Raw genomic sequence first — 12,673 nt, 5'->3', positions numbered from 1 at the left:
TTTTAGGGAGGGGTTTGTCCAGGACCCTGTAGGTCTGAAAGGAGATGAAAGGAAGGGATCTGCAGGAGATAAGAGAGGTGGACACACACGGCCGTTCTGGCTAGAACATTCATATCCAGCGGCCATGAGCTCCGACTGCCACAGACATACACACACACACACACACACACACACACACACTTACATACACAGCACATCTGTCATATCTCTATGCCTCTACAAACTTCCGGATCTCTAAACGCAACACCGGCCTTTCGTACCATATTTTCGCTCGTTTAATCAAGCCTGTGTTGGCTAATTCCCGTGTTGTTCTGGGCAAGCTGTGAAGTCGCTAACACGTGTGAAAATAAACAAAATAGGGAAAAGATGAAGAGACAATAAACTGCACATGCTAAACATTCTCAGCCAAGTTCCTTCAGAAAAGTCAACGAGAATTTTCTGTCTCAAAAGAGAAAGTCCACTGATCTGTTTGATATGACAACTTGAAGAGTGTTATTTCACAAATCTACCCAGAGGAAGCATTAAGTTTTTTTAGGCTTTTCTACTTAATTTTGATCCTGAACTAAGCTATCAGTCAAAAGTTTGGACACACTTGCTTGTTCTTCATTATTACAAATTTTCCATGCTTTAGAATAATAGTAAAGTCTTTAAAACTGTGAAATAGAAGTATGAGAATTATGTAGTTTTGATAAAATAATTGTATGTATGCACAATTTATATTTGACTACAAAACTGTCCACTTTGTGTCCATTTAGATTTTTTTGACTGGTAGTGTACAGTGGCTCCAAAAGGTATTGGACACTTAAGTTATAAAAAATCAACTTAATTCCAGCTGATTAAAAACAAATAGCAAATGTCACTAGGTTTGATACATGCATTGAATATGATGAAATCTGTTCGTTTAACCTGCACATGCTAAACGTTCTTAGCCAATTTCCAACGAGAATTTTAATTCTCAAAAGAGAAGGTCCACTGATCTGTTTGATATGACAACATAAAGAGTGTTATTTCACAAATTTACATAGATTATTTAATTTTGAATTTACCGAGAAAGATATCTGATGATTTGTTTATGTAAGTAGCAACAGATCTTTTCTTCTGTATTGTGACGTACACGGAGAAACGGAATTTCAAAAAAGAAAAAGAAAAAAATGTAGGGCGGGGACTTTGTTCTATACATCAGCTGTTGATTGGATGGAGACAGATCTGGATGCCTCACATGAAGAAGTTAAACCATCTTATAGCATTGCTGGATGTGTACAAGGGTGTGTGTTTGAGTGAAAGGTCAGTTGTCTCTCTCAGAAGAGGAGACATTTTCAGGAGCGAAAACATACCACTGTTTGCCAATCTCTGTTTTTTTAAAGTCCTTGCTTAGAAGAGACTGTGCCTCTCCACAGCAGACTTACGGACACAGTTTTTGCAGGAATGTGGCACACTTACACACACACCTGCAGTATCTTATCTTGTGACAGCCAAAGCAACAAAATATTAACCAGAGGAAATGAAAACACAAACATGCCAGTACATCGTAACATGCTACGTACATGTGCCTGCAAAAAGACTGCTCTGCAGGAACAATACAACAGATGTTAAAACATGTCAGTCAACCAGAGCACAGTAACAAAAGAACCACATGAAATAATATCAACTCTACATAACACGTACAAAACACACTCTTGAGTAATTAGCTGTCACCTGAGACAATCAATGTGGAAGGGAAAAAAATCCATTCCAATTTCAAAACTACAGGCTTGCCTGTACACGCAGATGTGGACTAATCAATAAGAAAAGCATCCCACATCAGAAAGATGAGAGAATACAGAACCAAAATATTCTCACTGACTAAACCATTTCAATGTAAATCACTGCATAAAGGAATCTCTCCCATTAATGCCGCTGAAAGATATTTAGCAGAGTATCCTGGCTGCTCTTTTTAAACAATGAAAGTGAATGGGAATGAAGGCTCCAAAAAGGACAAAACAAAAAACAACAAAAGTACCACACATAGTGCATACGATTTATGAAGTATGTTCCAAACTTTCTGTAACTATAATGATATTTTTATGTGAGGAGCAGAATGAAATGCAAGTTATTATTAAAAATGTAGTAGCTTTTAAATCTTTTTGTACATCTAAATATTGTGTCAAAATGCGTCACACCAAGTTTGAATTCAATGACGATCTTGAGACTTGAGAACTGATGACAAACCTGGAGTGTCAAACTGTAAATGAAACCACTTTATGGCTTTTCAGTTGTTGAGGAAGTATTTCAGTGAATAAAAACAAATTTCAATTTATTTTGATTTATTTAGCACCCAAAGCTGTCGTATGGTTTGAAATATTGTGCAGTTTTTTTTTTTTTTTTTTTGGAGCTTGTAAATTGTATGGAAAACACTGTTACACTACATTATAATAATTATTATAATTAAATAAATTTTCCATGTGAATGCTTCAGGAAAGGATGGTTGAAAATTTCAGGGAAATGTTGCAGGAGTCAAAAGATAACGGCGTGTCATAATTTCTCTTGGCAGTGATTTTATTTTTCTTGAAGACACTGTGGTGAGGAGCCTCATTTCCGCAGAGCCGACCAGACAGGATGCTGTAAATCAAGGTACTGAACTTTGACCCATGGAATGCAGTCGCCAAGGGCAACTCAGTGTGTGTCACCTCTACGGTGAAGTGTTGGAGAGGAAGCGACTGCGACAGTCAAAATGACTCTCAGCACTTGGGTTGATGTTGCATGAACATCCACAGTAGGACGGGGGAAAGTGCTACAATTATGAATTTAGATGGGTAATTGTAGCTCAAAATTACCTTTGAGAATAAGATGATAAGAAGGTATAGGAAGTAGGGAGGATTGGTTATACCCCAGATTAAGTGATCAGGGGGTATATGAGGAAGGCCAAGAAACCGTAATGAAAGTGTGAGAACCATAGACTGTAAAAAAAAGATGGACGACGCGTCTCCTATTCCTTCCACTATAGAAAAGTGAAGCCAAAGCATCTCAGTATGGCCGCTGCCATCTTGAGTAAATGACGTCATTTGGAGCCAGAGTCTGCGCAGTAGAGTTTTGTTTGGAGCCCGAGTCTGCGCAGTAGTGTCGTGAGGTGGAGCCTCACTGGACTGAACTCCCACAGACCCAATCAACCATAACGACACGCCCCGTTTTTATAGCATCAAATTACTAGCTAAAATCAAACTTATCACAAAAACGAACAATTTAACATATATCAGAGTGATAACAACTACCTTAAATGACCAAAACCATCTTTCGGAAAATTGTATTGGAAGCGTAATTTATTTTTTAAATTTTGACTCAAGTCCCATTCGTTTATATGGAGAGGGCGGGGTTTATGACCTGTACTGCAGCCAGCCACCAGGGGGCGATCAAAGAGCCTGCAGATTCACTTTTCATGATGTGTGAGGCACACCTGGTGAGAACCTGTGGCCAGAGGCTAAGTCTATGTGAGTCACCTTATAGAACCTTTAAATGACCTTTTGCTGTTTGGTGTGACATTTGTATTCATTAAGTAGGTCACACAGTAGAGAAGACTGCATAAACCCTCACACTCCACCTTCAACCAACTCCCATAACACCATGGTTCCCTCATTTCATCACTATGCCCTTATTTCCAAATTTTCCTCCACTTCCTTCTTTTTGCCTCTCAGTACTAGGGTTGTGTGGTGTAATTGTATTAATGCTAGCTAATTCTACCTTTAATGCTTTCTATTATTGTTGTGTTTATTTTTTACTCCTCTTTTAATAAATCCCACAAAAAGTCTCAAACTCACAAGTTCGCTCAGTCATGTGCACTCATTCGGTGAATCAGTCAACAAATCCTTTACTAAATGAACTCACAGAATCTACCAAATTAAAACATGCAAATCGTTTTTTGTCTTCAAAAAGGACTTTATGATGTCAAAGGATAGTTTCTGTTGAGATTGTCATCATTTACTCACCTTCATACCATTCCAAATCTGTGTGATGTTCTGTGTAATAAAATATATCTATATAACAATTATGACATTAACTGCAAATTACTGACATTGACTTACTGATTCTGTTAACAATCCTACTTTTATTTCATCAGTTGCCCATCAAGAAAGACAACTAAAAGATATAACATTCTGTTTATTTTAAACACACATCTTCCGCTTTACATGCCCAAGCTCTTTAAAGCCGACTTGATTCTGATTGGCTGGATTATTATATTTTCAGTTACAGTTTCGTGCTTGGTGTGAATGGGCCTTATCTCACTGTGGCTTAAGCAAAACAGCTAAAAAGGTACTAACAAAGAACGTAAGAGAGGAAAACAAACCAAGGAAGGCCAACTTTACAGGAACACCGGCAGAAAGACAAAGACCTGCATCACGTTTTCCTGAGTGATGGAAGGTGTGGTTAAAGATCTCGATCTTCAAATCTGTGTATAACATCAGAACAGAGAGGCCAGGGAAAAGGAGCCTGTTATAATATGCACATTTTTAATGTTAGAGAATATGAAACTGAGCATCAAAGCTTATGCAGACACTCCTGCCTCAGTACTTGTTCACGTTTGGGAACCCTAGAGACTTAAAGGAACACTCCACTATTTTTGAAAATAGGCTAATTTTCCAACTCCCCTAGAGTTAAACAGTTGAGTTTTACCGTTTTCGAATCCATTCAGCCGATCTCCAGGTCTGGTGGTAGCACTTTTAGCTGTAGCTTAGCATAGATAATTGAATCTGATAAGACCGTTAGCATCTTGCTCAAAAATGACCAAAGAGTTTCTATATTTTTCACCCTGAGAGCCACAAATAAAGAGAAAAGGTCTCCCCCTGGGTATCTTTTCTTCACTTCAAGTCCTCAAATGAGCTAACTTCACTTTATCATGACAGCTTCCTACCGGAGGACGTTCACCTCCTCAGTGGCCTTCAAGAAACAAAAAGCCACTGCAAAGGCTGGTATTGATCCAGCATTATTTGTTAATTATAATTATCAAAGAGCAATATTCAGTTGTCAGTGTTGTTGTTGTTTTTTTTTCTTGAGTGTCTCACTATAGTTCCCACAGTAAATGCACAAACTTGTTTACCTTCAATGGAATGCAAGTTGCTTTGGATAAACATCAAATGTATAGTGTTGTCATAAAGTGGACTAAGCCCGACGTACCATGGTTCCAGCAGGCGCAATGATATTACGCAGCGCCTGAAAATAGTCCCCAGCTAGGTAACTTCCAATAAGCCTATTTTCAGGCACTGCGTAATATCATTGCGCCTGCTGCACCAACAACACTCAACTGTTTAACTCTAGGGGAGTTGGAAAATGAGCCTATTTTAAAAAATAGTGGAGTGTTCCTTTAAGAGTGAACTCAGGTAGCTTTAAAGAAGTAATAAGAGGAACGGTTGTCTAGATAGGGTAGAACCAAGAAGAAAGTCTGTTTGCACATAAACATGGTTCGTTGTGCGATCAGTGACCAGCACTGCTTTTAAATCCACAGACACAAGTGTATTCTCACTCTCTGCTCTTGGGGTTAGAGGGATGGTTCAGCTAAAAATGAAAATTCAGTCACCATTTACTCATGTAGTTCCAATCCCGTATGACTTCTGTGGAACACAAAAGGAGACGCTAGGCAGGATGTTTGCACTACTCTTTTCCAAATATAAGATAAAGGGCTGCCAAAGTACCAATAAACATCATAAAAGTAGCCTATATAGCTCAAACAGTAGTTTTGTGTGAGGAACAGACTAAGTGGAATATACTAAACAAGTCATATGAGCTACTTTTATGAGGTTTTGTAATTTCTGGAGCTTGACAGCCTTTTGTCAACATTCACTTACATTGTAAAAGAGCAGCATGAACAATCTGGTGAGTAATTGATGACAGAATTTTCATTTTTGTGTACTATCCCTTTAAGCTTCGGCATGCTGTTTTACCCCTGGTCCCTCTGAAATCTCCCAGGAATCACCCACATTGTGTTCAACAAAGGCACCAGTTGTAAATCCAGACTTCAGAGCGTGTGTCATGTGATGGAGGAGCTGTCTCTCATTTCCCTGCCATAGAGAGGGTCTCTCTGATATAGCAGCTGTTTCTCTGATGAGTTGGAGAATCTGGGAAACATTGTCTGGCGAGATCAAAGAGAAGCAGGGCTGTAATTACCGCGGTAACCAACGGTAAAGCTGTTAAATTAAGCAGGCTCAACCTTCAGTCTGTTAATGAGAAATTTCTCTCCTTCTCTCATTAGAGGAGGTATTTATGAGGCGAGTCAAAACCGCACACTGGGGTCTGGAGAGTTATTTATTGATTGAGGGCATTTATCATACCTAAACATTCAGTAAAGAGAGTTACACAGTTACAACGGAACCATCAGGTCAGAACTACGCAAGATACAAGAATACACTAAAGCCAGATTCAATTAATCATAACAAAAGAAAGAACTCCCATATCCCGACAGCTTCAGAGTAACTTCCAGAGGTAATATGTGCCTGAGAAAGTGGTATAACTACATAAACACAAGGTTTGATGGTGAGGTCTGTTTGACAGCTGCCACAATTACTGATGTGCAGCTTTACAACATTTACAAAAGACGGAAAGCTTTGAAAGAGAGTATGAGTTCTGAATTCTAATTAAATGCGCATTTTAAAGAAATACGTTGAAAAGATGGACCTTTCCATGTTTGGTTTTGAAAATTTGGCTGAAACAGCTGTCTATTTTATAACGACGTAGCAAAGGGAGTTCTCGGATCTCCTGAGACGCTCCAAAGGGGATTTGTCAAGCCCATGGTCTCTTGTTGGCTGTAAACACAGGAAATGTACAGCTGGATCCAGCTCTTAATACTGACGACTATGTACTGTACAATGTTTACCACTCAAAATACACGACTAGACCTAAATGCAAAACATTCCACTATGTTGCTAGCGGTTGCCCCTAAAGTGACTGACAAGCATCAATGAAGCACAAAGAATGAGACTGTATGCTAAGTATTGACTAGAACAGCTCCCCATTGAGACTTTATAAGGACTGGTAATGAAGAACCATGACTTATCAATAATAGCTTAGCATTATTGCAGTGGGCTGCAGTGCAGGACTGCGGTAACAGCAGTGCTAGCAAATCTGGCCTCAACCATATCAGTTTAAATAAAGAATAAAGTGTATCACTGTGCCACGAATAAGAATGCTCTAGGTCAAGTGACTGTTTTGTACAATAGGATATAAAACCAAGCTGGCAGCCACCGCAATGGCTTAATTTTCCAGTGATATGGACAATGAAGCACACCCAAGCAGTCACCTTAGTGAAACTTCGGTAAAATCTGACAAGTAATCTGTACAACCAACTTGAACCTGTAGCGAAATCTGCAAGGGGAAATATTTTGCTCTCATGTGAAATTCCAGATCATGTAGATTCCTTATGAAATTACTTTCACCCGTGAAAATATGTGACCCGTGCTGGCAAAATGAGTGGGAATGCGCACGGGCTAATTTTGAGCTACAGGCAAAAAAGTTTTTTTTTCTTCTCGATTTTAGTCAAATTTGAGGTTTTCACAAAAAAGAGTTCATTAAGCCCTCGTCTAGCGATCCCAATGCTCCAAATATGAATTAAACATCTAAAATTATCTTTATTTGTACGTTTTCTGAGAGGAGTACCTTTTCTGGAGGAAAAGATGCAACGTTGCTCTGTGATTTTGCTTTGAAACCTTCAGAAAACTTTAAAGCTGCAGTCTGTAACTTTTTTTGTGTTCAAAATTTACAAAATGTATATAATAATCGAGTACACCATGAATCCATTTTCCAAACCGTGTTTTTGGCTTATCCAGAATCACTACGGTACCCCTATGATAAGTGTTTATATTCGGACTATTTTAGACTGGTTCGGGTAGGTACCGCTGCGGAGTAGCCCAGTACCTGCGTGATTCGTCATAGACATAAACAGAGAGAAGTAGCTCCGGCTACAATGTTCTTCCGCAAGACGCACGCAGTTCTGTTTATTAACCGATAGAGCGCCAAAAGTTACGGACTGCAGCTTTAACAATTTTTCTCAAAATTGACTTTGCGGACTATCGACTTCAAACAGGTGTGTAGCTCAGTCATTTTTCGTCAGATTCCAACAAATCATACATCATTCTGAACGTCATTTAATGGAGAATGTGAAAATGAAAATAACTCATTTTTGATGTTTGATTTTTAACTCAAAATTGCTCAATGTGATTCATTTTGCCAGCACAGGTCACATGTGATCACAGGTCAGTATGAAACAGAAATTGCATCATTGTGACGCATACATAAATGAAATGGCTTTGCGAACAAGAAAAAAATAAATAAATGAAGGACAGGACAATGAATAAATCACTGGATTGTTGTTGTTTGCTAATTGCTGCAATCTCACGTAAGGGGCAAGTTTATGGCCCAGCCCTTGTGCACACCTCAAAGAAGAGAAAAGATTAATAAAATAATTGCAATATTCCATAAAAATTAAGAATTGTCAATTTTGATTTCATTGTGACGAATGTAGGTATTAACACAATTATTTTCTCAAAGACATGCAGTAAATACCCAAAGAATCTTCAGTGTCTCTGCCCCAAGATGGCCCACAATCCTCTTCTCCTTCCACAGCCCTCCACTCACCTGAAACAACCACAGAACAAACATTTCTATACATTTACTAACCAATTTACATGCATTTGAATCGATCGTACTGCTGTCAGATTGGGTACGCACAATCCATTTATACTTGGCAACATAAATGCGTCTCCACTTCAGATATAAATCTGATCTACTACACCCATGCTATATGCAAACAAAGTTCACTTCTGTGATGATACTAATGCCAGCCAGTGAAATTTTCTACCTCATATGAAATTAGTGTTTGAGATTTGCGGCCACTGTTTCTAGGTTTCATATCGATGATCGCGCGGCTCCTGCACTTCCTTATGCTGTCGTAGTTCTTTTTAGGAAGAGTATACTATATATGTGAGGCCTGAAGAACCAGATGCATTTATATTTGGTCTTTTCATGATCCTGTAACTATGAAAAATGACCAAGTGTAAACACCCCCTCAAAGGAACCTTAAACCACATAATCTGTCCAGCGCACAGAAAAGACTAAATAAATAATAAGAACGTCCAAGTAAATTATTCACTTGACATTCTTGAACCTCACTGACTACTCTTGTTAGACACTCCCGTGTGAAAATGGAAAAATGAGATGTGGAAACTAAGAGAGAAAAGTTAATTCACCTGTACACTAACTCAGCAAAAACTACGTCTTCAGCCTTTGTGAGCAGCAGAGATAATCAGGTCCAACACCTCCAAACAGGACTTACTAATGCAAGGAAGTGCACAAGCCTGCTCTCGCACACCAATGCAGATGTCGAAATCTCCACCAACACATATGAAACAAGCCTACACGGTAAACACGCTTCCTGAATGAATCTTCAGCTGTAAATTATGGATGTTCTGGGTGTAACAGTGTGATAGACGAGGGCCCTGGAGTCCCATCAGGGTAAAACACAAAACTTACAACTCTTACCTTGGATATGTATGTGTGTGTGTGTGTGTGTGTGTGTGTGTGTATATAGAGGTCAAATGGAGTCAGCACCACACAAGGACAAAAGCAGATGCTGAAGCACTCGGTCAATAACGTTTAGCCCCCAGACACTGTTGACCTCACCGGGAGGTCCGTATGCTTTACCGGCTTTATGAGTATAATCTGCTCTACAGTTAAGGGAGAAATTATCTCTTTATAAGATGTATTACTGAGGTTTGCTTATTGATTATTCATAATGCTTCACAAAGTGGCTCTCTATGTCTCTGAATAATGTATCGAGACTCAAATACATGGGAATAAATTAAAATGAGTCAACTTTATGGCTTTTATTTGGGAAGTTCTGGAAAGTGGGGCATCCTGTGTTTTTGTAATGATTAGTATAATGAGAGTATGATGTTGGTGTGAATGTGCAAATTCATTAATCATGTTAAATTTGGCTTGCATTGACCGTTCATCTAAGTGATAATAAGAGCGTTTAAAAAGAGCTTAACCTGAACTTCGCGAGCCAAATGAGATGAGGCCAAATATCGTGTGGTGTTGGCAGCTGCCATAAATAACAAAAAAACAAAACTCTGCAAAGAGATTTAACATACTGTGCTTCTTCAACAAGTATTTATGGTGAAAAAATACACTAGATTTTTTTTTGTTTTTTGAAGAAAATGTCATCTGTGCTTGTCATGTATAGTGTAATGTAAGTCTATGAGATTTTCTCGCCTGTTTTTATTGCCCACCAAGCGAAGTCTGCTCAATCCTTGCCAAAATATTAGAGGTCTGCTACGTTCAGAGTATCTCTGTAAAAATGTACAGCAAGTGTGCTGGTCTTCAACACATAGTCAAAGTCATCATTCAAAAGTTTGGGATCAGTACGTTTTTGAACAAAGTTCATCATGTTCCAAGGCTCGAGGCTGCAATTATTTTATAGAAATACAGTAAAAACAGATATTGTGAAATATTTACAATATATTACAATTTAAAATAACGGTTTACTATATAAAATTACATACTAAAATGTAATTTATTCCTGTGATGGCAAAGCTGAATGTTTAGCAGCCAGTACTTCAGACTTCAGTGTCACATGATCCTCAAGAAACATTTCTTTAGTATTATCATCACAACTGAAATCAGCTGTGCTGCTCAAGATTTTTTATGAAAACTGTGATACATTTTTTTTTTTTCAGGATTCTTTCGATTTCAACGTTTTATTGTCAAAGTTCAAAACATTTACTGTATATACTGTTACTTTTGATCAATATAATGCACCCTTGCAGAACAAAAGTATTCATTTCTCATAATCTTTTTGACCCCAAACTTTTGAACAGTAGTGTATGTGAATAATTAATGTGCTAAAATTATACCTGAATGCCAAAAGTATACATATGGTGTCAAACACTTTTGCCAACCCAGTCACAATGAAAATTTCAAAATCTGAAGTATGTATTGTGATTTAAACATTAAATTCACTAGAAACTCCAGCATTTTCAGAAACAGTGAAAGCTTTGCCTTCACCTTAAAGCAACTAGCTCTTGCCTGGCATTTTTTGACTCGACTCGAACAGCATTTCACCAATGTTTAACACTCTAACCACTCATCTTCACTGACAGTCCCACACAGTCAACACGCAAGCCTGCCACTCAGCTCCCATAGAACAGTAAAAGCACACACCTCCATTGATGTTCAGAGCACAAATGGTCTAATGCTTATGGGTTTATCATTAAAGAATTAGTTCACACAAAACTGAAAACTCAGTTTTCAGTCATCATTTACACACCCTTATGGAAGAACACAAGGGTCAGTAAATAATAGTGGACGACGCTGAGAGTGGCAGCGCTGGCGCACACAGCTCTCACATTCTCCCTCTTTATTGTTTGCTGTTGCCATTTAATAGGGATGGGCAATATCACTTATTGTGTTTTCGATACTTGATACTTTTGGGAAATGCGGCCCTGTTTCGATGCACTGTCAGAAGTGAGTGAACGCTCTTTGTGATTGATTGATTCGGTCTTGCATCATTTGCGTGTGTTCAGATGAGCCGAAAATTAGTTATATTCTACACAATTATTCGCTAACATAGGTTATTCGTCCAATTCAATGCATATTGTACGCTGCATTTTTTGTAAAATAAACAAAATCACTGGTAAAAAAAAACACCTTAGTATCGATATTTTTTATTTGAGTATCGATACTTTCGATACTCGCATCAGTATCGATATATCAATACTTCAGGATTCCCATCCCTACCATTTAACAGTTCTGTCTGATACGGATAGAAGTCTGTCTAATAATCAGAAAGAACTGTTAAACAAAGGAGCTATACAAAAAAGTATTATAACGATTGCTTTTATATCATTAGTAATAGAAAGGTAAACATTATAATACTTTCTCGCTTACTGTCAGCTTTCAGCAAATACGCATTTACAAAGCTTTGAATGTCTAATAAACATTTAATTTCACGAACCTTGCAGACTTATTCGAATCCAGCTGTGAAATCTTGTGAAGTGTGCATTTGTATCCTGCCTGATCGCCTGTACTCTGTGTGACTGTCGGTCCGTGCGAATTGAACGCGGACTCGAGGAGAGTTCAGCTTTGCTGGAGACGCACAAACAACAAAGATAGATAGATAGAATATTTATTATCTATCTATCTATCCATCTATTAGGGGTGTAACGATTCATCGATATGGGTCGATAAATCGATACGATGTCTGACGATACGATGCATCGATGCCACGTGTAAAATAAGTGAAAAAAAAAAAAGTGACGTGACATGTGGCCAAGTATGGTGACCCATACTTGGAATTAGTGCTCTGCATTTAACCCATCCAAAGTGCACACACACAGCAGTGAACACACACACACCGTGAACACACACCCGGAGCAGTGGGCAGCCATTAGGGCCTTTCGCACAGCAGGAACCTTTTCATAGTACCAGAACTAATTGTGGAACTACCCACTTTTTGCCGTTTTCGCACCGAAAACGGCAAAGTGCACGGAACTGGGTGCTTTTTTAGTACCGGACTGCCTTTTTCAAGAACCAAATTAGCTCCTACTCCGGAGCAGGGTCTAACCAGCACAACTGGTACTAATCGTGACGCAAGTAGACATTGATTGGCCAAACGCGTATGAAAACGCCCTCACCCGCCATGATTTAAAACGCTGTG

The 12,673-nt window shown here is 38.6% G+C and overlaps 1 protein-coding gene across 3 annotated transcripts in view; it reads right to left on the bottom strand.

Moving 5' to 3' along the window:
* The window catches only part of LOC107727313 (zinc finger protein 438-like), a 50,968-nt gene that overhangs the window by 5,412 nt on the left and 32,883 nt on the right, over positions 1 to 12,673 (bottom strand). For 2 of the 3 annotated variants that reach the window (XM_016537154.1, XM_016537148.1), the window contains exon 2: positions 8,524 to 8,595. The exons of the other annotated variant lie outside the window; for it this stretch is intronic. The gene's annotated coding sequence lies outside the window, so the exon portion shown is untranslated. The remainder of the gene's footprint in view (positions 1 to 8,523; positions 8,596 to 12,673) is intronic. 3 annotated transcript variants of the gene reach the window in all.

The sequence above is a fragment of the Sinocyclocheilus rhinocerous genome, unplaced genomic scaffold, assembly GCF_001515625.1.
Source record: "Sinocyclocheilus rhinocerous isolate Xijiao unplaced genomic scaffold, SAMN03320098_v1.1 scaffold186, whole genome shotgun sequence".
Taxonomy (NCBI): domain Eukaryota; kingdom Metazoa; phylum Chordata; class Actinopteri; order Cypriniformes; family Cyprinidae; genus Sinocyclocheilus; species Sinocyclocheilus rhinocerous.
Note: the sequence above shows the minus strand (reverse complement) of the source record. Positions and strands in the feature narration are given on the sequence as shown.